This window comes from Mauremys reevesii, linkage group 2 (assembly GCF_016161935.1).
Source record: "Mauremys reevesii isolate NIE-2019 linkage group 2, ASM1616193v1, whole genome shotgun sequence".
Taxonomy (NCBI): domain Eukaryota; kingdom Metazoa; phylum Chordata; order Testudines; family Geoemydidae; genus Mauremys; species Mauremys reevesii.
The window spans coordinates 106,315,968-106,342,429 of NC_052624.1; the positions used below are offsets into that span (position 1 = coordinate 106,315,968).

Sequence of the window (26,462 nt, forward strand, 5' to 3'; positions counted from 1 at the left end):
TTTATGTGTAGCACTGTTGATCTATCTGTAGTACATGATACATACCATACCTGGAAAAGTTGGAAATTGCCTATTTGCAAAATCTCTATTAATCACAGTATAATTTAAAGGAGTGAGATTGAAATATATGTCCCCTTATATGGGGCTTAGTGGTATAGAAAGCCTAACTGAGTGAATTAACAACAGCTGAGAAATGTGCTGATCCTTTTCAGTCTATTTATTCTGGGTTAAAACACAGCCTTTTTTCTGCACATTACCAATATACCACAAAACCTGTTTTCAAAACTGCCTCTCCTCAAACCAATTGCCACCTTGACCTAACAAAATGTGCTTTTCCAATCCTTCCCAGTTGCCTAGCAACTTCCTCCTGTCATTGCCTCATTTACATACAATTTCATCGCCATTATTATCATGACATGCATCACCGAGCTAAGAAGGACTTAATAATGTTAACCATTTCATGGTTAGATTGTTATATGATGCTGGCTTATACACTTCTGCTGCCTTTCACTGGTTGTTTCTGTGAAAGTATCCAGGTCAGTAGTTTTCAAATTTATTTGAAGGTGATTTATATGAGATTTTGGAAAATTGATTAATGCTACATGTATGTGGCAAATTCTCAGAATTAAGAAATTTAGGAATGAACAGCATTTAGTCCATATTTCTCTAAGCTAACCCTTCCTCTTTCTTTGTAGGCCCTGAAAAATCTCACCAAGCAAGTTGCAGCAGTGCTCCAGAATACACCATTGCAACTGTACCAGAAATTACACTGGAATAACAACATTAGGTAATAGGCAGTTTTTTATTCTATTGGATAACACAGACAATATGAAAAGGTTATTTCATAGCCTTTGTGAAACTTTGTGGGACCCAATGAAATTTTCTGGCAATTAAATGCATAGAACTGATTGCAGTGTATCAGATACAGTTGCCCCAGCATCATACTGGGAGTGACTATTGCTTCTCCACTTCATAATGCAAATCTTTTACCGTAACCCCAAATTTAATTGGCCTTTGGCTAACATAACTCATTGCAACTGGGGTATCACTGAGCCCCATGACCCACCAGCCTGGGCTCCCTATCACACTGTACTGCACTCCAACCTTCACTTTCAACAGCATATATAAACAGGTAGGGGCACACCCAGCTGCAGTTACATGCAGGCTCTCTGACCAGCCCTTACATAGGAAGGCTACAGTTAAGGCAACTCCCAGCTCCCTAGGTGTGTACCCCTCTGGAGTATAAACCCAAAATTATACAGGCTTGTGCTGCACAGGGAACTGTACAGCGTAAGCTCATAAAATCCGCCCCCTCCCTCAAGGTGGAGAGGCATATGCAACAGCCTTTTCCCCTGAGTTATGATTCCCACACACTTTACTCCAACTCACTAGTTTAGATAATGCAAAAACAAGTTTATTAATCATAAAAGGTAGATTTTAAGTGATTATAAGTGATAGGTAATCTGCTTTGATCTATTTGCTAGCAACTAAACAAAAAACACAAACTAAGCTTAATATACGAAATAGATTAGATAGGAATATCAGAATCTCACCCTAAGAGATGATACAAGCAGGCTGAAGATTATTAAAGAGCAAGCTGCACTTGCTTTACAGCTTGGACTACCCAGGGGTTTCATTCACAGGCTAAAAATCCCTTTAGCCTGGGTCCAGCACTTCCCCCAGTTCAGTCTCTGTTCCTCAGGTGTTTCCAGTAGTCTTCTTGGGTGGGGACTGAAGAACCACAGATGATGTCATTCCCTCCTTTATATAGCTTTTGCATAGGGTGGGAACTCTTTGCTCCCAAAGCTTGGTTCCCAGACCAGTCTCTGGAAAAATACTGACATCCCAAGATGGAGTCCAGAGACATGTGGTCTCATCACATGTCCTTGTAGAGTCATAGAAGGCATTACTCAAAGGCTGTCTGTAGCATTCTTAGGAAGACTCCCCAGGTGGGAGATAAGCTTCTCCTAAAGCCTATTGTTTTTTCCTAAAGGCCCATTGCCCTGAATAGGCCTTCCCCACCCTCTCTCTAGACTGAAAGCATCTTGTCTAGTGGGAGTTACCCAGGTGTAACTATATTTGAAATACAGATGCTTAGTCAATATTCTTAACTTCAGATACAAAAATGATACATACATAGAAATAGGATAATCATATTCAGCAAATCATAACTTTTCCAATGACACCAAACATTATAATTATGTCATACTCATATCATATCATCATCTCTGGGAAGAATATGGGGTGCAGTGTCACAGTCACACCTAAGTCTTTTTACAGTATCATTGCTTTCCAGGTCATTTCCTACCATTAAATATCTACTCTTTGGATTTCTTTTCCTTGGATGTATTAGCTGTTATTTTACCCAATGGATATTCATGTTCTTATGTTAGGACTATTTTTAATATTGCTAGGTCCTTTTGTTTTATTTTTCTTTCCTCAGTGGTGTTTGCAGCTACTCCCCATTTATTAATGATAATAAAAAAGACTGGAAGTTCTTCTTCGAGTGATTGCTCATATCCATTCCAATTAGGTGTGCGCGCGCCGCATGCACGTTCGTCGGAAGACTTTTACCCTAGCAACTCAGTGGGTTGGCTGGGCGCCCCCTGGAGTGGCACCACCATGGCCGTGGATATATACCCCAGCCGACCCATCCGCTCCTCAGTTCCTTCTTACCGCCTGTGTCGGTCATTGGAACAGTGGAGCGCGGCTTAGCTGACCTCCACTTCCCTAGCTACTCGTAGTTTCTCTCGTTAAGTATTGTATATAGTTCAGATTTATATAGTTGTAGTTAACTTTATTCGTTTGTAGTATAGTTAGTGTATTTATTTCACAGGGGTTTGGGGTTTATCCCCTTCCCCGCACCGAGTGCCAGGTTCGATGCCTGGTCCACAGGGTTTTATAATGCTCGGCCGGCCACAAGCCGATGCCGACAAAAGATCCTCTCCTAAGTGCCTCGAGGAATCTGACCTAACAGATAAGTGCCGCATTTGTAAGGCCTTTAACCCGAGATCAAAAGGGGAGCAGGACTTTCCTCTCAAGCAGCTCCTGAGGGAGGCAGCTCTTGCTCCTCCGCTCTCGACACCGAGCGCTGGTTAATCTTCAAGGAGCGCTCCATCAGCATCGGATCGCCTGTACTGCCAAGGCCTCTCGGCACCGGCCGTCGCTGGCTCCGACATCCACTCGGCATGGATCCCTATCCTGGAGGGTGAAGAGGCACAAAATTCTTGCTGCGTCCGAGCCGCCTGCTCCGCAGCTGAGCGCTATGCTAAGTCGGATCGCCCGGCACCAATGTCTGCCGCGGCACCGACAATATCTGCACCGTTAACTCCGGCCATGCAAGAGCCGTCGAGTCCGGTGCTGGAAAACTCCCCAATATGAACCGTGGTCGAGCTCGCTATTAAGCTGAGCCGCCTGCTCTGCAGCCCGAGCGCTCTACTAAGTCCCGCTGCCCGGCACCTATACCTGCTATGGCACCAACAGTATCGGCACCGTCCACTCCGGCCATGCAAGAGCCGTCGAGTCCGGTACCGAAAAGCTCCCCGGTACGAGCTGCGGTTGAGCTCACTCTTCAGCTGCATCAGAGCCGCCTGCTCCGCAGCCGGAGCGCTATAATAAGTCGGTCTGCCCGGTTCTGATACCTGCCGCGGCACCGACAATGTCGGCACCGTCGACTCCGGCCATGCAAGAGCCGTCGAGTCCAGCGCCTGAACGCTCCCCGGTGCGAGCCATGGTTGAGCTCACTATTCCCTCCACGCCGGAGGCATTTCCACAGCGAGGGAGTTGATGGCAATGACAGCGCCTGTGCTGCTTCAACCCCCGGCACCGCCGGTGCGGGTTACATTGTCTATCGGCAAGCCTGCCTTGCTCAGACCACCCTGCGTTGGCACCGCAGAGCGGCAGCGTTCACGATCGCGGTCCCGCAGATGTTCTCGGTCCCGTCGCCAAGCCAGGTGCCGGCACCGCTCATGGTCCTGGCACCGTTCCGTTCCATTTCGGTACCGGTTGTACTCGTGGCACCGATCAGCGTCCCGTTCGCCGACCTGGTACACTCGGTGCCGATCCAGCTCCTGGCACCGCTCCAGGCACTGGACTCCCGTAGCCACTCCTGGCGTCGAGCCTCGAGATCTCGGTCGACCTCCCGGCACCGCTCCGCTCGCAGGTCCCATTCTCGCTCCCGGTACCAGTATGCCTCCCGGTACCGTTCCCCGGTGCCGCGTCGAGCGACATCAGCTAGAGAGGGAGACTCTGCCCAGGGCTTTAGCTCCTCCATGGCCATCCATTCGGATGTGCACACCAGAGTCTTCCAGGTGCCCCAGGCCCAGGACCCTGACCCCCCATCAGTGGCTACCCTGTACATCTTGGGTGTGCCATCAGGCCAAAGGCCTACCTGTGATCCCATCGCGCTCTGTTCCGTCAGAGCACTGGGTGCCAGAGGTGACAGTTAGCCGTCCCCCTCCGACTGGTACGGAGGAAGCCCGGTTCAGCCACCGGATTCCCACATCCCACCAGATCAGGCAGTCATCCAGGAGCGTGAGCCCACACAGGACCCACTTGTCCCTGTCCTTACCTCTCCCTCCTCCCCAGATGAGGCGGTGGCAGAAGCGTACTCCTTGGGCCCTCCCCTAATCGGCTTGGGGGCCCATCAGGACCTCCCGAGACGGGTGGCTTTCACTATGAATCTCCAAGTGGCCACTATCCCGCCCGTGGGCTCGGGAGTCGAATGCGTGTGCATGGTATCCTCCAGGGGCGACAGGCACCTACATGTACGTCTTTCCCCCTGCTCCCTTGTCATCTAGTCCGTCAACGAGACGCAACGCCATGGCCAACAGGTACCAGCCCCTAAATTCAAGGGGGCTAGGCGAAGGGACTTCCTGGGCCATAAGATGTACTCGGCAGGCGCCCTACAACTTCGTGTAGCAAACCAGCAAGCCCTACTTAGCCGTTACGATGGGCGGCAATGGGAGAATTTACAGAGTCGGTTTCTCAGAACTCCCGTCAAGAGTTTGATGCCCTCCTGGAAAAAAAGGAGGGAAGTGGAGAGAGCTTCCCTCCAGGCCTTATCGGATGTAGCTGACTCCGCAGCCACGACTCTGGCCTCGGGTGTTGCCGCGAGGCACATTTCATGGCTCCAGTTATCGAGCCTTCCCTCGCAGCTGCTGCATGCTATACAGGACTTGCCTTTCGATGACAAAGGCCTGTTCTTAAAGCTGACCCTAGGCTGCAAGGTCCAAAGGACAGAAAGGTCACTATGCACTCCCTCTCGGCATGTACATGCCGATGTCTCACTGCCGACCCTTCCACCCAGCCTCACCGCCCTTACCCTGCGCCTAGACAAAGACAGGGCTTTGCCAGCAGGCGTCGCTGAGGCAGTCGTAGGCGTTGGTCGGGATCCCAAAGGGGCCAAAATCAGGGTCCTCCTAACACCAATCGGGCAAAAGCCTATCCCTCCTCGTCCCTCTTAGGCACCCCTCTCACAAGCAATTCCTCTTGCAAGACGTGCGGACGCTCCTCCCCATCGGAGCTATAGAGGAGGTTCAAAAGACGAATGGGGCAAAGGGTTCTAGTCCCACTAATTCCTGATCCCCAAGGTGAAGGGAGGTCTCAGAGCTATCCTAGACCTGCGGGAGCTCAAGAAGTTTATGATATATCTGGAGTTCCGCATGGTATCCATGGGGACCGTTATCCCATCCTTGGATCCCGGAGACTGGTATGCTGCCCTCGATATGAAGGGCGCGTATTTTCACGTCGCCATTTATCCTCCACACAGAAGGTACCTCCGGTTTGTGGCCAACCGTCATTTCCAGTTTATGGTCCTCCCGGCTGGCCTCTATACAGCCCCATGTGTATTCACGGCGTCTGGCTGTAGTCGCCGCCCTCTCCACCACCGTTGGATACACGTTCTCCGTATCTAGACGATTGGCTCATTCCAGGGACCACCAGGGCCCAAGTTACCACTCATGTGGGCGTTGACAAGGTCCTATTCCTGCGTTTAGGCCTGATGATCCATATAGAGGAATCCACCCTAATTCCCACACAGGGAATAGACTTAACTGGGGGCCACCCAGGACTCCAGTATCGCACAGCTGGCTTACCTACGCCTTGATTTCACGGATGGTAACCATTGTACAAGGTCTACGGACCTTCCCGGCAACTTTGGCTTGAACTTGCCTAGGTTTCCTGGGTCACATGGCTGCCTGCACATGCGTAACCAGACATGCCAGGCTTCGCCTCCGTACACTTTAACCGTGACTCACCTCAGTGTACCACCCGGCCGGAGACAGCATGGTCATGGTCGCCTCGATCCCTCCGAGCGTCCTAGGCTCCTTCGACTGGGGGGTCGATGCCCTCCCTGATGTGTGCAGGGATGCTGTTCCATCCACTTCACCCCTCGGTGTCCCTCATGATGGACGCCCCATATCTCGGCTGGGGTGCTCAAGTGGGTCAGTTTCCCACTCAAGACCTTCACCAGCTGGCTCAACAGCTGGCCTTGCACATCAATGTCCGGGAGTTGAGAGCAGTCTGCCTTGTGTACCAGGCGCTTCAGCAGCACCTGCAAGGCTGCTGTGTCTCGGTGTTCACGGATGACACAACGGACACCCGTTGCATAAACAAGCACGGAAACGCACGGTCCTCCCCTCTTTGCAGGGAGCTATCCAGCTCTGGGACTCCTGCACAGCCCAATCGATGGACCTGGTGGCGTCCTTTCTCCCAGGGGTCCGGAACACTCTAGCAGATCCTTCCTGTCTCTCAAGTGTTTGATTCCTCCGGATGTTATCCATTCCGTTTCCAAAACTTCACTCTCGCGGGAACAGAACGAGAGAGAAGTTCGGTTCATGCCGAGGCCTCTCCCTGGGCTCGATCTTGGCTGCTTTTCTGACGCCGTGGACGAGCCGTCTGCCGTACGCTTTCCCACCATTCCTGCTGGTTCACAGGGTCCTGCTTAAACTCCGCAAGGACAGAGCGAGCCTGATCACGATCGCTCCAGCGTGGCCCAGGCAGCACTGGTACACCATGTGCTAGACCTGTCGCTAGCCAACCGATTCCCCTGCCTCTTTGCCCAGACCTCATAACGCAGGATCATGGCAAACTTCACCACCCAGCCCTGCAATCCCTGCACCTCACAGCATGCCTGCTGCGGGTCTAAACCGATCTGAGTTACGTTGTTCTGCCTCAGTTCTACAGGATTCTCCGGGGTGGTAGGAAGCCTTCCACTCGGTTAACGTATCTGGCCAATTGGAAGTGTTTCTCTTGCTGCTACGAAATGCCAGTGTTTCTTCCACCGAGGTTTCGATCCATTCCATCTTGGACTACCTCTGATCTTTCAAACAGCAGCGCCTGGCGCAGTTCATCATTAAGGGTACACTTGGCAGCCATCTCTACCTTCCTCCCAGGGGAGAGTGGCCGCTCCATATTCTCACACTCTGTGGTTTCTAGGTTCCTCAAGGGCTTGGGGCATTTATACCCTCAGGTTCGCCGCCCCGCCAACACCTGGGTCTTCAACCTGGTTATAAGCAGACTTATGCCTGCCCATTCGAGCCACTGACAACCTGCTCGCTGAGATACCTGTCCTGAGAGACAGTTTTTTCCTTGTAGCCTTTGCATCGGCTAGACAAGTCTCCGAGCTTCAGGCTTTCACAGTGGACTCACGGTGAAAACCCTTGTTTCGCAAGGACAAGATGCGGTTGTGACCACGTCCGGCCTTCCTCCCTAAGGTGCTGTTGACCTTTCTTATCATCCAGGATATCTTCCTTCCGGTCTTCTTTCCGAAGCCACATTCATCGCGAAGGGAGGACATTTACCCTCCCTAGACGTCCGTAAGGCGCTCGCTTTTTATGTCGAGCGGATAAAGCCCTTTCGTACGCCCCAACTCTTCATTGTCTTGGCAGACTGGATGAAGGGCCTACCTGTCTCCTCCCAGAGGTTTTCATCTTGGGTGACGTCATGTATTTGCACCTCCTGTGACTTGGCCCATGTTCCGTTGAGCCACCTTACTGCTCGTTTCACCAGGGCTCAGGCTTCTTCTGCTGCCTTCCTGACCCACATACCCTTCCAGGGGCTATGTCATGCTACTATCTGGTCCTCGATCCGGACCTTTGCCTCTTTGGTCTAACTGTCCAGAGATGATGCAGCCTTTGGCTCAGCAGTTTGCATTCTGCAACATCTCACTCCGACCCCACTGCCTACGTAAGGCTTGGGAATCATCTAATTGGAATCGATATGAGCAAGCACTCGAAGAAGAAAAGACGGTTACTCACTGTTGTAACTGTTGTTCTTCGAGATGTGTTGCTCCTATCCATTCCAGACCCGCCCTCCTTCCCCACTGTCGGAGTAGCCGGCAAGAAGGAACTGAGGAGCGGATGGGTCGGCTGGGGTATATATCCACGGCCATGGTGGCACCACTCCAGGGGGCGCCCAGCCGACCCACTGAGTTGCTAGGGTAAAAGTCTTCCGACGAACGTGCACGCGGTGCGCGCACACCTAACTGGAATGGATATGAGCAACACATCTCGAAGAATAACAGTTACAACGGTGAGTAACCGTCTTTTCTGCCTTATGCTTTCTATATACCTTACAAATCAGAAATTCACACTCTTTACACTGGGTTTCTCAATGTATTTTCCCCATTAAGAACCCTGAAAATGTTGTATTGGTTTCTTGCTGTAGTCTACTGAGAAAATTGTGGGACTGAGGACAGAGCAAGAAACCAAGCTACTTTTGGGTGTTCTTGGAAGAGATGCTAGGGGCTGTTGTGAGTGGTGGCAAAGGGAAGGATAGTTGAGGGTGATGGCTGAAGTTGGTGTGGAGGTTATTGGGGGGTGCTGGGCAGGCTGTTCTGAGGGTAATGGTTTATGGTGTCTGGTGCTCATGTGGAGAGCTGCGGGCATTGGAAAGTGGGCTAGGTGGATGGGTGATGTGAGCTGGTGGAGACAATCTGTGGTGGGGCAGGCTGGGCAAGGCGGACAAGGTAGGGATTGACCAAGCTCTGGGTGAGAGGGCTGAAAAGAGGGAGATGGTGTAGCAGTTGATATGGTCACTGGACAAATGAGGCCATCCTCTGCCCTGACCACCTCCTGGTTCCCACTTCACTCTATTCCCTGCTGCAGTGAGGCAGAGCCAAGCACTGGGGCTGGTAAGTAGAAGTGGAAGGTGCTATAGGAGTGGTAGAAGGAGACAGAGTAGAAGCAAAGAGGAAGGTGAGGCAGGAAGTTCCTCCTTCACTCCTTCTGCATCCTAGTACATGAGGAATTTCCCTCATTTTATACTTGTTTTGTTTCTCAGTCCATGGAGTATGACTCATCAGGGATCCCACAGGTTGAGAAATTCTCCTTCAGATATTAGATCTCTTGCAGTAGGTTTCTAAATAGCTCCTCCTATGGATTTGTGTATCAAGGACAGTTCAATCAAAGACAGAACTCCAGCATCAAATGAGTTCTCCTGCAGTTATGCAGCCAAGAGACTAAAAATTAATTTAAAAAAACCCCAAAAACATATGCAGGCGGACAGGTGCTAAGATGTACTCAAATAACAGCCTCTTGTGGATTCACAAGCAAAGCATTCACATTTTGTTTCAAAGGCCATTTGCACTGAGGAAAATCTTTCTATATATCAGATAGCTTTTTTTTTTCTTATCTGTGGCTTGTTTGAATATGTATTTATTTCACCTGATTTTAATGCACCTTGGCTGTTCCTTTTTCCTATACAGAGAATTAAGAGGGAGAAAACAAGTGATGACAATTTGTTAATGTAGTGAAGTTTGAATTAAGTTGTTAAAAAAGAATATATAACCTCATTGCATAAAAAAAATATTGGAACGAGCACTTGGTCTTTGTCACATAACCCAGGCAAATCAATTCCAAAGCTGCTGAAATAAATGAAAATTTCAGCCTGCTGTCAGGCTATAAACTGACTCTGACAGAGTCAGGGATCATATAGTAGGGGGAATGGTTGCCTACTTCTTGATTTTAGTAAACCCCATCTGCAGTATGACTCAAATTAGCATGAAGAGTCTGACTGGCCTCTGGAGACAGAGAGAGGCAAATTCTGGTTTGTGTGCTGTGAGCACTGGAATGTTGATAAATACGTCACAAAAATGAATGTTGTAGCATTTACTAGGTTTAGAGACCCAGGTTGAACAGCTGGGATATCACAGAGGAAAGGTGTGCTAGTGAGATGTGAGCTAAGTAGAGGTCTGATTACAGTATGAAGATATTGTTATTTAATTGTCTGTCACTGAGCTGAATACAGATCCTGCAAGCTGTGGAGTATCTACTGCAAGGAGCTGAACACCTTGGGTTCTGGACTTTGTATGGAGATAGACCTGGAAGGGAACTTGAAAGGTCATCAAGTCCAAGTCTCCTGCCTTCACAGCAGGGCCAAGTACCATCCTTGACTGATTTTTGCTCCAGATCCCTAAATAGCCCCCTCAAGGACTGAACTCTTAGCTGTGGGTTTAGCAAGCCAGTGCTCAAACCACTGAGCTTTCCCTCGCCCCTGCATTGATGCCAATGTGTCCTTTGAGTTGGGGGTGCTCCGCACCTCATTGCGGGTGCTTAGCACCATGCAGAATAGGTCTTTCTTGAAAGTGGTTCCTTGGTGCTTAGATGTATATTTTAAAAGGATAGGGACAACCATGAGAGAGATTAATCTAAGCACTTACTGTGCCTCAGGAAGGAAAGCAGCCAAAAGTCCGATGGCTGCACAATGGTAGATTTTGTTTGCAAAACAAGTGACCAGAGTAGTACACATTAATGTCTAAACAAACTCTCTCCTCTTATCTGTTTGTTCATTCTCCAGTAGCATAATGCATGGTGTTCAATCTCATTGTGAATAAATTAGAGTTTAAGAATAGCTTGCTTAGTGTGTTAGTCTGACCTCTCTTCTACTTTGTTGCTATGTTTGCACTGGATGAAAGGAAAGAAATAGGTAGTGCTGTATACATGTCATATAGGAACATAGGACTGGAAGGGAACACGCATCTAGGTTCTTGACTCCAGTCTCCTGCTATTGCTGGCAATCCCATCATATAATCCCATTCTTATTTTTTATCAAGATCTATTAACATACAGGACCAGTTAGAACACTCCTTGGGGAACAAGGACTATGAGAGTTTTTTCTCCCATTTTTTCATCTGTAGCAGAGATCCTTAGGGAGTAAGGCCTTGTGAAGGGGTCAGCTCACCATTTGGAACCTCTTCATGGCCATGTGTGGCTTGGCCTGGCATCTCTCTCTCTCCTGGGGTCTGCAGATACCAGCAGCTCCACCTATGCAGCAGCCTGCCTCTTTCTGGGAGAGGCCCTTGGCCAGGACACTTCCAAGTCTCTCCCCTTCTGGGGTAGCCCATAAACAAAAAGCAAACTGAATTAACACAAAGCAAACTGAGTTAGTATGAAAGAGAGAGAGAGAGAGGAGGACAACTCCCCCTCTCAGTGTGTATCCAGAAGGTACCGTCAGGCAGTGGTTGTCTGGAAAGATCCTGCCTTCCCTCAGCCCTTTCCTCAGGAGCTGCAGGTTCAAGGTCTGTTATCTTCTCTGCTCTGCCAATCAGTACGCTATTCTGCTCCCCCTTTTATGCTCCTCCTCCAGCCTGTGCATGGCTTGTAGGTGTGGTGTGACTGAGCTGGCTGAGCCCATAGCAGCTCCTTAACCCCTTGTTGTCCAATGCAGGGGTTGTGCACCCCCTCCCAGGCCCACAGAAATTAGAATAAATTAGCTGCAATAGTTCTGTAGAACATCCTCTGAGCCCTTTTGAGGGGACAAGGTGGCATGTGTTTGTTAACAAACAATTCCATACCCATAAGCTCTTTGCCATCCCTGTGATGGTCAGGGAACTATGGAAAGGTTTTATGTCATTGTGCTATCATACTAGTTGTCAAATTGGTTCAGCATGCAGCATCTTGGTGAGTCAGTACCTTCCCCCCCCTCCCCCGCCCGAGATTACCATTTTGTTCAAAGATCATATTTTAAATGTGAATCAGAGTGTAAGATGATGAATTGATTAGCACCTAAGGCTGTAGGTAGCGTCAGACTATATAATTAAGAGAAGCATGAACAGTCCCTATAGATCTCAGTAGGATGTTGATTCAGAACCTGAATAATAATTCACATCAACATTGTTTACTGAGCAACATACAAGGAGGAGGCAGGATGGCAATCAGCTGATGTCACAAGATCAGGCATGCAAGAATGAAATGTGTTTTGACATACTATATGTTGCATATCTTCATAATGTGGTAATATAAAGATCTACAAAATCTAGTGTGAATCCCACCAGATTTCAGGTCTGAAATGGGCAAGACGTTGCTTGTGGACAGAACATCTTATTTTGAAGGAATAGTCCCTAGTACTGAGAACTGCATGATAGAGGTGCTAGTGATAATGTAGGATGCAAGCCTGTATTTTCACCTGAGATAGAATTATGAGTCTTGTTTGCCCATTTGATTCTTGATATACTTATAGTCTGACTAATGTGTGTTAACAAAGGACAAAGATACTGTGTATGTTGCTTCTGCCTAGCCAGATGGGTTTGCTAGTATAATGGGAACAGATTAAAACAGTTAAAGTGCTACTGGGCATGGTGGGAGTATAATGCACACTTGAAGAGTGCCTCAATTCCTATCTCCTGGCAAGGTTAAGCAACCAGTCAGGAGGGGCAAGGAGGGACGGTATAAAACATTAAAAGGCCAAAGAAATGCCTGTACTTCACCGTAGCACAACCTCACTTCTTACCCCTCCCATGGGATACAAAAAAGGTGGGACAAAGGCCCCAGACTCATGACCCCTCAAAACAGAATACATGACCATACATTTTAAGGGGTGTGACCGAGGGTGTGCATTTCAGATATAATTATGCCTGCTAAGGAGGGGGGGTGGATGGGACACAAGTCTGTGGTGTCAGAGTTATAGTTATGGTTATGCTTGCTAGAACCTAACCCAGATAAACATTGCATTGCCTGCACTTTGGACTTCTGGTCTTCTGCTTTCTGTCTTCATGACAAGAACCAGGCGAGGAGGTGAAGGGACAGCCCTCTAACACCACACATGTTTATATTTACAGTAACTTAACCATTAGGATTTTTTTTTTAGTTCACAAGTGGTTGGCTACCTGGGCTCTAGCTAATTTCTAGGGTTCTAGAGACACTATGCTCAGGGAGAAGTGGGATCTGTGGCTGCTGGTGGGAAAAGATGGGTAAAGGTCTTTTCTTTGCTGTGACTTTTTCCAAGGATTCATAAGCTTCCTTCTTGAAGCCTATCTTTGCAGGATGCAATTCTCTGTTCTCTCTAATCAATTTGATGCTGCTTTCATAATTGTGACTCCTGCTTTCATGGCACTTGTGGCACAGATGTCTGAGTCCCCCCTCATGAGAAGTCCTGAGGTTTTATAGGCAGTTCCAAAAGTCTGAGAAATCTCCTAAAAACTCCAAATACACAGACCAAGCTCCTGAGCTTCAGAAGATCAGCAGAGACACCTCATTGCCAGAGGGAAAGGAGAGAGAAAATGAATGGGATGTTGGTGCTAGAAAGTCCTCAGGGGCCTTCAAGGTGCCCATGAGCAGCAATTACATTCATTCTCATTATCTCAGAATCATTTACTTAGGGTAAGAATATGCATCTTGAACATCCTGAGGGTTAACACACAGAACATGTTTTTTAGTCCAAATAAGGTTTACTACACCACAACTCTACAATACTGTGCCCAATACTGAGCTCAGCAAACGCAAACAATACTCCCAAAAGAACTATTCTTTCTTTTAGCTCATCTGCTCCTGCTCTTGTATAGCCCAAATCTAGCATGGTAGTTTACGACCTAGTGGGGAGTGTATTTCATGTGTGGCTTCTCTGGGATCCAACACCGCTTCTAGTGAGTAGTAGCATGTCTAAATGTGCAAAGAATTGGATGATGTGTTTATTTTCTTTGAAAATAACTGATTTTGAATCCCTGAACATTCAAGGTCACCCCTGCACCAGCTGTTTGAAATTTACTTATAAACAAGAATACCTGGCTATTAGAGTAGCACTCCTACCCAATTATACTACTTTCAAACATCTGGACACCACTGCTGAACACTTGTAAAGGGTATAGGAAGGATGGTCTAGTGGACAGAGCACTGGACTGGGTGGGACTCAGGAAGCCTGCATACACCATCCAATTCAGCCCCAGACTTCCTGTGTCACAGACCATTAGGCTATATCTGCACGGCAGTCCGAGGGGTGATTGCAACTCAGATAGGCATGCTAGCTTTAATAATACCTGACATGTCTAAAATAGCGATGAAGATGCTGCAGTACAGACCCTGAGGTGGGTTAGCAATACAAGTATTTACCCAGGGCTCCGGGTAGGATTGTACAGCCTGTGCTGCTGAGTCTTCACTATCATTTTTGAGCCATGCCGGCTACATGAAATCTAGTGCAGGCATAGCTATTGGGGCTGCACCACAGATATAGCCTTAATCTAGCCTGTGTCTCACTTCCTCATCTGTATAATAGGGGATTATACTTCCCTATCTCACAGAGGAGTTGCAAATATAAAATCCATTAATTGGAGACACTCAGATACTATAGTAATGCATCCCATGTACTTAGATACATAGTATCTAAACCTGAAGTCCTGATTCCGATGAAATTCCCAATAACAACATATGTGAGTTTCACCTAATTGAGCTCCACAGAATTTGGCCCAGAGACTGTTTTGTTGTTTAGCAGCATAAATTGACACACACATATATATTGGTTAGTAGATTGTTATAGCATGTACCAAACTCATCCTCTGACAGTGGAAAGTTTCTGTTTTGTGTAAATCATAAGCAGCTTTGAAAGTGATCAACGTTTTTCTACCAAAATAAATCTAGACTGTTGCAAGAAGCAGTCAGAAGTATATTATTTATCCTCCTTCAAGTTAGAGATTGGCATGGGCAATGCTGGATTGTTTTCATGCTTGTCGTAAACTTCATGGAAAGAGTTAAATTGGCGTATTGCTGTGAGAACCATTAAGTCTTGAGTAAGGGTCTGTGTCTGTCACAGAGGTCACGGAAGTCATGGATTCAGTGACTTTCCATGACTTCTGCAGCGGCCAGTGTGGCTGGTTCTGGGCTCCCTGAGCAGATCAGGCAGCCCTTGGACCAGTCGCGCCAGCTGCTGCTGGGAGAGTTTGGGTATGGGAGGGGGCTCAGGGCCGGGGGTTGGGGTGCGCAGCAGCGCTTACCTCTGAGGGGGTTCCCCAGAAGCATCCAGCAGTCCCTGTAGCTCCCAGGTGGAGGGGCCAAGGGGCTCTGCGCGCTGCCCTGTCTGGAGGCACCGCCCCTGCAGCTCCCATTGGCTGCAGTTCCTGGCCAATGGGAGCTGCAGAGCAGGAGCGTGTGCAGCCCCCCGGCCTACCCTTCCCATAGGAGCTGCAAGAACATGCCAGCCACTTCCGGGGAGCTGCGAGGCTACCAGCCCTGTCAACCCTCCCCCCCACAGCACCAGCACCAGTGGAGGTCCCCGGCTGCAGAGCCGCCCGACACCTCCTCCAGAGCATCCCCAGCCCAAGTTTTAGTTAGGGGTATATAGTACATGTCATGGACAGGTCATGGTCCATTCATTTTTCTTTACTGCCTATGACCTGTCCATTATTTTTATTAAAAATACCCATGACTAAAACATAGCCTTAGTCTTGAGCAATGCGAATTTCAAGCTTTCTGCAAGTTTCTCACTGATTACCTAGAGAAAAGCTTGAGGATGAGGATGTGACTGAGCGATTAGTCTCTCTCAGGTTGTAATGCCAGTGCAGTACACAGGTTGGGATAAGCCATTGATTGTAGTCAGGCTGGTCTGGTCTTGGACTCTCTCAGACTGAGTCTGCATACCAGACCACTGAGAGCAGCAGTGGGAAAAGTGAAAGAAAACACACATGCTTAGAAGAAAGGGTTGCTGATTCTCTCAATGACGGTAAATCTGGGTCGCCTTTCTTTGACATTCTTCTCTTCTTTTCTCCCCCATAACTCTCATTGATACAAGACACATGCCCACAGATTAGACCAGAGTCCTAATGGGATTACCCTAACTGAAGGGGTGAGTTTTTTACCCCCAGTACACACTGTGGCACAATATGCAAACATGTGCCATACAAGCTCCAGAGCCAGCTAGGAGGAATTCCCCTATTAAAAAGAATAGTAAAAGATAGAGTGCCCTGCAGAGTTCACCTTGGAAGCCCTGGCACAGTGCCTCTAGCATGAAGCATTGTGAGTTTTCTAGGCAGTGCTGCCTCCCAGAGCCCCCCATGCTGCTGAAGCAACCCAGAATCAGCAGGGCATAAAGGTGGCCCAAAGCTATCTTTGCCTTCCCAGAGGGGGATCCCATTCTCCCAATTTCTTAATGTATTTTCCTGTACTCCACTTCTGAGTGGTTTAGTCTCCAGCAGGGCAAGCAGACTCTTCTTCCTATTGAAGAATTTGTTCTTTTAAGACAAGCCTAACAGACTTTAAAGAAATAAATTGTACACAGAGTATGAAATATTGAGCAGAATGTAAGTGGAAAGCACTTCTGCCAAATGTTGATCTCTGCCGCATGAATGTTGATAAATGACATAATCCCAGCTATACATATAAAATGATGGGGTCTAAATTAGCTGTAACCACTCAAGAAAGAGATCTTGGAGTCATTGTGGATAGTTCTCTGAAAACATCCACTCAATGTACAGCAGCTGTCAAAAAAGCTAACAGAATGTTGGGAATCATTAAGAAAGGGATGGATCAGGAGTCGGCAACCTTTGGCATGTGCCCTATCAGGGTAATCCGCTGTCGGGCCATGAGACATTTTGTTTACATTGACAGTCTGCTGGCACGGCCCCCTGCAGCTCCCAGTGGCTGTGGTTCACCGTTTCCAACCAATGGGAACTGATTACCTGTTCTGTTCATTCCCTCTGGGGCACCTGTCAGTGGCCACTGTCAGAAGATAAGATATTGGCTAGATGGACCTTTGGTCTGACCCAGTATGGCTATTCTTATGTTCTTATGTTTTCAGTTTATCAGAAACTAAAAGAGAAGTAATGTTTGATCACTATCTAGACACAAGAAGAACAGAACCTGATTCTGTTGTACCATGCTCTGGATGAAATAAGATGACTGTGCGAAGGCTCTTTAGCACAAAAACAATTGCACAAGAAGAAATATACTTGTTTTCAATTATGGAGGAAGAATTTATTTTGCTAGTGTTTCTTTCAATGCTCTGAATAACCCAGTTCTGATTTCTTATAGAAACCTGAAAACAAATTTAAAAAAAAATCTTACTTTTCCTGCAGTAAAATTTCCAACAAAATTCATGAAGTTGATTTAACTGGCAATTGTTGTGATTTTTGTTTGTGACACACAATTAACCTTTGATTATTGGAAAGTAAATTAAGAAGGTAAAAAGTAAGTTGATCTGTTTCTTTTGGTATGGAACTGAAATATTTCTTGCATCATATGAAGATTGCTATTGATATTGACCATTAAAGTATGTCTTTAGGAACTACGTTGTAACATATTTGCCATTCTGTTCTATGAAAAATGGTGGCTGCCTTAATGTGGAGGGAAAGTCCGGCTTTACATATGACTATAATTATATGATCAAAAACTGTAAATGGATGCATCTCTACCCCAAAATGCTCACACAATTAGTGTGCCTGTAAAGCCACATTTCTGCATGTGCAATTCAAGTATTTGTGCAAACATATTATGCAGATAGCCTCTCAGTTAATTAATACCCAGATGCAAATGCCGAATTACATGTGCAAGCAAGAGGTTTTGTATCTATCTATCAATATATAACATCTATATTTCCTCCACTAATCACCTGCTGCTTTTGAGATTCTGTTCAGAAGCACTTTTAGATTATGTTTATATTAATAAAGCAGTGATAGATATGGTTGTATCCTTGGGGGAAGCAGTTTTAGGAAGAAATCTCTTGGTACACAGAGAGCTGTAAACCTTGAAAAGCAGCCATTTATTGCCACACACTGAACTAACCAAAAAACAGCCAAAACTGGCTGAGCTATCCCCTAATAATCTAACTCAGTTGCCATAGCAACAACAAGGTTCTATTACCACAACCACCAAATACACAACATATATTTACAGTAAAGTATGTATAATATTTTTCAAAGCTATTGACATTTGATAATGGTCATTAAAGGAATTATAATTAATCTCTCCCTTTTCCCCAAATGCTCAACTTACAGAAATATTTATTGGTTGAAATTACAGAATTGGACAAAGCTCAATTCCTAGATCCAAACACCCCCAAACTTTGGGAAAATTCAGATCCAGGTCTAGAGAGAGTCATCTAAACTTTGCACCTATGTCTCTATTATGGGCCAAACCAAAGCCTGGATCTGCATCAACCTGAACTTTGGGCAAGTCTTGATCCAAATCTGGATCTGCATCCAAACATTGTGGCTTAGGTTTATGTCCATTTCAAATCTTTAAAAAAAAAATCTCTACTGCAATTTCTTGTATTATGCCATGCCACACTGTGGGCTCAATCCAGTTGCAAGTAAGGAAATGACAGAGTTTTGGCATGCAACAGTGGCAATGAATCTCAGAAATAGTCTCTCTTTTACCACTGAACAGGACACACATCATCACACCATATACTTCAACAGAAGCAGACCCTACATCCCCACAGCTCTCCTCCTCTCTCTTGCTAAACTACTTTGCCTTCCTTGTTTTTGCTTTTTTAAATTCTAATTAAACATACTTCAGTATCTACTAAAGTAATCTCCGTGAAGTAGCTGGAGGCAATGTCTTCATTTGCTTCTTGGCGAAAGCTTTGAAAACTAGTGTTTGTGACTTTCTCCAGTCAATTGAGATCAGACACTTATTTAGGAATGAATAGCTGGCGTCATGCTTGAAAATAACTGCTCTCTTTTAAATGTACACATCCCACCTGATATAATTTCATTTGCATGTCCTATCATGTTTGCTTTGAGAGTTTACCACTCTAATTAAGATAGTAAAACTGATACCACTTACAGCCACTCTCTTTCTTTCTCTTGATAGGCCTACCACCAGACAGAGGTTTTGTTATGCTCCGATGTGCAGGCATTTATTGACACATTACTATACTTAGCACTCCTTTTTAATTGTATACTTACATTGACTTTTCTCAAAAAATAGTTCCTCATAAAACCTGACACCCTGAAATCTGAGTAGTACCTTATTCTGGGCTAGAATTTCACAGCTCATACTCAGCTGTTTGGGAGAGCAAGGCCTCTATAGCGGCCCTGCTCAGATTGTGACCCTAGCCCTAAAGAGAAGAAGGGACTAAACACTTGATATTCCCTGCTGTGAGGAGGGCACATAGGAATAGGAAGTGGAAGGCCTCTGGTTCCACTCTTCTACTTATCAGTCAGAATAACTGGCCAGGTGAGATGGGGAGTAAGCTGTTCCATAAAAGGAGGCGAGGTAATGTTCTTCTATCCCAGAAAAAAAGAGTGGAGCTGTCTGAGCCACAATTCATTCTTTGGTAAAGTTGGTCAGAATGTTTTTTTTAAGACTGGTTCTTTGATCAACCTTTGAGTTCACAGGAAATTTGGAATTTTTTGTTCATTCGATCTTGGAACAGAAAAAAAAAATCAAAATAGCTGATTTTCCGGCAACATGGAAAATCCAGTTACAGCTCAGCTCTATTCTCTAGTCCATACACTGGACAATCTAGCCTTCTATGAGCAGTTCCACTGCAATCAATGGGACTAGAGAAGTAAGGTACAGTTCACCATTAGTAAGTGAAGCAGAGGCTAACCTAAAACAAGCTACTATTTCTCTCTCTCTTCTTTAATATTAGAGAATGTCAGTACCCTCTAATTAAAATGCAGCTAATTAAAATACAGGTTTTTTTCCAGACATATTATTGAAGGATAATAATTAGAGATTAGCCTGATTTGTTGTCATTTTGAAGTAAAAGCTGAATTAAACTGACTCAGAAATCACAAATATGTACACAAACAGCAGAACTACAACCAGGTTTAAATTTGTTGCAGATAAGCATCCAAAACATTAATCTAATCTACCCCACCCACATAGGGCCCTCCAACTAATCCCCATTTCTGACTTGTGACCCAATCAGCGGATACACTGAATCATTGAGTACAAATGTGTGCAGTGGTTTAGATAAAAATAAGAGCCAGTTTCTTCCCACAACTTGAAAGATACCTACCTTTAGGCGGTTTATGCTAGCCTCAGTGGCTCACTGTGACCCTCCACGTAGCCCTTCTCTCTCTAGGGCCAGGGTTCCAGTCTACTGAGCCCTTTTCATCTTAGGCCAGCAAGGAGGTTGGTGAGAGAACTCCCACAGTCTCTGTTGTCCCTGGGGGCTTATTTCAGAACAGTTTAGCCTCCTGTCCTGACAGGGGCCTGACTTCCCCTCCCAGGAGATGTTCCTGTAGTCGTGGGTTGGGGAGAACCTGGGCCCGCCCTCTACTCCGGGTTCTGGCCCAGGGACCCTAATGGTAGCAGCTGTTGGCAGCCAACCTTTCACAGCCAGAGTTGCTACATTTCCCTGGGCCACTTCCCCACAGCTCTCCTGCTTCTCCCTTCTTCACCCTTCCCTTAGGGCTCCCTTACTGATGGTTTGAGGGTGTCTTCATTAACCAACCCTTCAGCCGCACTTCCCCTCCTCTGGCTCCTTGGCTCTCCTCTGCCTGACTGGAGTGAGCCCTTTTTATAGTATCAGTGGGGCCTTAATTAGAATCAGGTGGTGACATTAGCTTAATGGCCTCACCTGACTCTTTGCAGGTTAATTAGAGTCAGGTGTTCTTATTAGCCTGGAGCAGCCCCTGCTCTAGTCAGTCAGGGAACAGAAAACTGTTAATCCAGTGGCCAGTATATCTGCCTTCTGCCTTCTGCCATTCTGCTGTACCCAACTGGCCTGGGTCTATCACATAATACAGAAAAATTCAGTTAGCTTTTAGATTTTTGATTTGTGTCATGATTATCTGAAATCAGAGTCTGTCTTAAACTGAAGGTGTTTTATTAAAAGGAAACAGCTACAAACTACAGCAGGAAACAAACAGGCTTCCATAGAAGCTTAGTTTACTTTCTTTATGGAAACATCCCCTTAGCCCCACTGAAATTTTTCACTGAACACAGACATCGAGTGGCTAACTGTTATTTATAGATGTGAATACTGCAGCTGTGTGGAAGATGGAAGTTCCATTTCATAAAGGATTGTGAGATTTCAAAATTGGGCTTCATTCCAGTAAGCAATACGACTAACATTCATCACACATGATTCCCTTTTCTCTCTCATACTTTCCCCAGGGAGAGAATTGTGTGTACCATGGGGTGTTTTGTTATGGTAGGGTTTTTGTTTTTATATAAATATGTACACACTGCTATATCTTTATATTAGAAGGCAGGTTGAAGAAGCATGCCTTGCGCTTGCAGTAGAGCATGAGTCCTTAGTTCCGGAGGGAATTTGTTCCATAGTCTCAGACTGACCTCTAAGAAAGCTCTATCTCCTGCACAGACAAGTTTTATCCTTGCTGTATAAAGTTCCATTGTGCCTAAAAATTGGCACTCTCAAGCATGATCCTTATTTTAGAGCTTTAGAAAACCATTGAGATAGCCTGGCCCCGGGCCACTGTAGGCCTTGAAGATAATGACGAAGGCCTTGAACTTGATATTCTATGGTAGAGCAAGGGCAACAGGTCTGATATGCTTGCAATAGTCCATGTTTCTGAGTAGATGTGCTGCAGTCTGTTTCCAAAGGGCTGGTGGCTTCGTGCTTAGCTATGGCATTGCAGTTGACCAGACAGGAGGTGACAAAGGCATGTAAAGCCAAGGCAAGTTCATCCTCTGGGAGCATAGGATGCAATCTTTTAAACAATTGGAAATAATAGCATTATTTACAGATGCTGCTCAGTGAAAGCTTAAGGCCTCATTATCATCATATCTGAGAGCCCCACAATCAATTAATGGATTTTATCCTTGCAATTCCATTGCAACAATGAGGAATCCAGGAAACACTACTACTTTCCCTTCACTATTCTTTGGCTGCATTCCTCTACAAAGGACTTAAACCATTTTAGTTCATTCCCCTGGTCCATTGCAACTTTTCCCTGGAAGGAGAGCTGTATCTCATGATTGATCATATCAACTGCTGTGGAAAGGACAAAAAGGATGAAAATGGATGTTTGGACATTGTACAGATCATGCAAGGACTAACTACTTTGCAGATTTTGTAGGGTCCAATCACTTTGGAGATCATGTAAGGACCAATCACTTATGGTGTCACCTTACGTACATTTCAAATTTAGCAGTTCAGGGTGTTCCCACTTATCTCAATTAGCCCAAATACTCCATCTCCAACACATGCCTGTCATACCCTTGTTTAACATTTAATCTTGTGCTCAAATCAAGATACATGCAAATTCACTCATGCCCAGCATGATCTATGCCTACAGAATTCACTGTTGTCTGTTATAGAACTGAGAATTCCAATTTCACCCAAAAGAAAATCATTCCCAAAGCCAAGTGCTGAATCACACTTGGGATGCAGCTATTCCAGGAGTCATTTTTATGATTCATTATACCAGAGTGCTTTTTTATTGCTGCAACTCAGAATGGAATGGGTAGAACAGTGGGGGGCAGTGGCAATGTTAAAAACTTGGTCACATTATCACTCTCCCTTTAAGTGCTTGGCATGTGTAAATGCTAAGTGAAAGGATTATGCTACCCTTTGATCACACTGACTAAAACTTTTCCCCATGGGTACATGGTTCAGTTTATTTCAATGGTGCTATATACAAGTAATGCACCATTCAGCGTGAGTAAGAGTGCCATAATCTGGCCCTAAAGTGGTAGCACAAGTTCCTAGGCCCTGATTCAGCAAAGCATGTTTAACCTAAAACATGATTTTAAGCCCCTTTGAAGTAAATGATAGTTAAGCCTGCGCTTCAGTGTCTTCCATATGTATTCAAATAAAACCTTAGTATAATAGCATACCATCATATATTTTACTCATGCTGAATAGTGTTTTACTCAACAAGCAGTGCCACTGAAATTGGTGACGCTGTTTGTGGAATAAGGTACCACTCAGTGTTACTAAGGGTGTTAGAATCTGTCCCTCTGAATTGTGCAACATCTCTTCTCCCACATTCTAGAAGATAATATGGATAACTTTACTGATAAAACTCCCCTCCCCCAAGTGTTTGGGGTGCTGAACAGCAATCATAAAACAGTTTCTCATTAAATAAAAAGAATACTCCAACCTCGACAAAATTACGAACAAGTAGTAGTACAACAAAAACAAAAACAAAACAGCTGAAGTGGCAGCAATTTAAAACACATTGGTGCGGGGGGTATGTTTGTTTTTAGTCACTTTTTTTAAAACTGTGAAGAGACTAAATAAACCACATTTCAGGAGGGAGCAAGTTCTACACTTCCAAGCAGCCACAGAGACAGCTTGCTCGCCTTCTGACTGCAGGTGTGATTATGGAAGGAACCCCTATGTCCTGGATGATATGTGAGTGCAAAAAGGTGGAGCTCAAGAACGAAGTCTCTCATATACCCAGGGCCAGTCACATTCAGAGCTTTATAAACCATTAAACCTAATCTAAACTGAATCAGACACTTAATGGGCAGCTAATGTAAAGTGTGCAAAGCGTGCTGAATTTGATGACCATAGCTCAAACCCATGAAGAAGCATGCAGCTGCATTCTGAGCAAACTGCAAGAGGTGGGTTAGCCCCATTGAGAACCCAGCAAAGGGAAAATATTCCCTCTCCATTCCTAGCACTCTACATGAAGCAACTTTGTATTTAAAATGCTAGTGTCCTAATTTAATATGAAATACCATTTACTGACATGAATGACAAGAGACTGTCAGGACAGAGACTGACTTGATGCAAAGATTGTGTTTCAGAGTAGCAGCCGTGTTAATCTGTATCCGCAAAGACAACAGGAGTACTTGTGGCACCTTAGAGACTAACAAATTTATTTGAGCATAAGTTTTTGTGGGCTAAAACCCACTTCAATGGATGCATGCAGTGGAAAATACAGTAGGAAGATATATACATACACAGAGAACATGAAACAATGGGTGTTACCATATACATTATAATGAGAGTGATCAGTTAAAGTGAGTGTGTAAGGTAACATATATATACATACAGGGAACATGAAACAATGAGTGTTACCTTACACACTCACCTTAACTGATCACTCTTGTTATAATGTGTATGGTAACACCCATTGTTTCATGTTCTCTGTGTGTGTATGTATATATCTTCCTACTGTATTTTCCACTGCATGCATCCAATTTAGCCCACGAAAGCTTATGTTCAAATACATTTGTTGGTCTCTAAAGTACCACAAGTAGTCCTGTTCTTTTTAAAGATTGTGTTGTAACTTCTGATGCTGGCTAGATTCATTCTGACTTGTGGCTCGAGTCACTCTTTAGATTTTACTTTCCTACCGAGGACAATTTCAGCTTAGAACAGGTAGCATTTTATCCTCTTTTTGGTCATCTCAGGTCCAATGGAATGATGCCACTATCCGCAAATTGTCACATCAGTCTAAATGTCAGTTTCAAGCTTTTTATTTAAAATGTATTATTGTTGTTAACCTTGTTCTGCCCTGTTTATCTATGGAGATAGGATGCTAGAGCCAAATAGAAGCTAGAAATATTTGTTTTCAAATGTATCCCTGTGGGGGTTTTAACATGTTTTAAACAGAAGTTTTCTAGGCTCTTGTAGACACATATTGGAAATGAGATGTGAAACTGCAGGAAACAAATGAAAGAGAAATAAATGACAGCAGCTTTCTTAACCATACAGTATTACATCCCTGTTCATTGTTACAATGCAGAACAGTATGTGTGGTTTAACTTACATAAAAAGATAGTTTGGGTATATTGTAGAAATAGGGTAGGTCTGACATCAAAAGTCACCTTGATTTTATAGAAAAATACATACAAGGCTTGTAGCACTGACCAGGAATAAGAAATTTATATTGAAAATACCTTTTTTTTTTTTTTTTTTTTAAGAGCTGGTCAGGAAATATGATTTGTTCCCCCAGAAATTTTTGATGAAAACAAACAGTTATTGTTTTTGTCTAAATTTTTCTTTGAATGCTTTAATTTTTTTTTTTTAAGAAAATGAAAGCTACCAACCCAAATTGTTTTTGGTTTGCTGTGACCGGAAAAAAAAAGAAAAAAATTCAGTTTTGATTTTTGGCCAAAATTTTTCAAACACCTTTTCGTTTGCGACAGCCAAAAACTGCACTTGTTTTGGGTTTTGGCGATTGTATGTGAAGTGGTTGCATGTGAACTGCATAGCTCAGTCCGGCGGTGTCTCTCTCTCTCTCAGTATTTATTCTAGTCAGTTCCCATCCTGGCATTTTGTTTTCAAGTCATTCTCCCACTCTCCCCGCCCCCAAGCCAATTTCTGGAATGACTCAGAGGATGTTTCAATAAGAATTTATGGCCAGATTTTTCTGTCCCCTCTGCAGGCGTACAAGGGAGGACCAGGCAATAAGGAGGCTTCACCTTCTTTGGACCTCCCCTGTGTAGGGGTCAGGCACAGTTTCAGTCTGTACTCTGCTCCCACTGCCTGTGAAATTAGCCACATCAAAAAGGGCTGGAAGGTTGTGGCTGAGAGCATCTTTTCTCTCCAGCTCCCTCCTTCCTCATGCCTTTTCAGGGCCAGCTGCAGTCTTACCCCGAGAAATTATATCAATAGGCTCTGAAATTTAAGACAAAATTATAACCCATAGCGATGATTCTTCATACATATTATATTGGAGTAACTGCACTGACTACAATGGAATCACCCCCTCATATACACCCAAGTAAACAAAAGCAGACTAAAGAGACAGATAGTAATGTATAGCTCTCACTCATACAAAAATATTTTTTTGGTTGTATTAATGCTTTTTATATATGTCCCCCATTTTGGCTGCCACAGCCTCCTCCACAATATCTAGATTAGTGGTGGGCACACGGCCCGTCAGCGTAATCTGCTGGCGGGCTGCCAGAGAGTTCTTTTACATTTGCACGGCTGCCCACAGCTCCCAGTGGCTGCGTTTTGCCATTCCCAGCCAATGGGAGCTGCGGGAAGCGGCGTGGGCCACAGAGACATGCTGGTCACTGCTTCCCACAGCTCCTATTGGCCAAGAACAGTGAACCGCAGTCCGCAGCCACTGGGAGCTACAGGCAGCCGTGCAAATGTAAACAAACTGTCTGGTGGCCTGACAGCAGATTAACCTGACGGGCTGCAGGTTTCCCACCACTGATATAGAATCCCCTCTCCCTTCTGTCCATCCAAAATGCAGCCACTAAAATTATTTTCCTTGCCTGTCAATCAAATCATGCCACCCGCTCTTGGAGCTCTCCTTTAGCTCCCTCTTGGCCACAACGTCACATTTAAAATTCAAGCCTTCCCTCAAGACACAACATGACTCCCTGTTCTATGCCTCTGATTTCACCTACTGTTCCAGCCTTCCTCCC

The 26,462-nt window shown here is 45.3% G+C and overlaps 2 long non-coding RNA genes across 5 annotated transcripts in view; one reads left to right on the forward strand and one right to left on the reverse strand.

Moving 5' to 3' along the window:
• The window catches only part of LOC120398580, a 61,759-nt gene that overhangs the window by 11,892 nt on the left and 23,405 nt on the right, over positions 1-26,462 (reverse strand). The window lies entirely within an intron of this gene.
• The window catches only part of LOC120398579, a 186,357-nt gene continuing 160,317 nt past the window's right edge, over positions 423-26,462 (forward strand). For all 3 annotated transcript variants that reach the window (XR_005594549.1, XR_005594550.1, XR_005594548.1), the window contains exons 1-2: positions 423-536; positions 696-787. This is a non-coding gene — a long non-coding RNA (uncharacterized LOC120398579). The remainder of the gene's footprint in view (positions 537-695; positions 788-26,462) is intronic.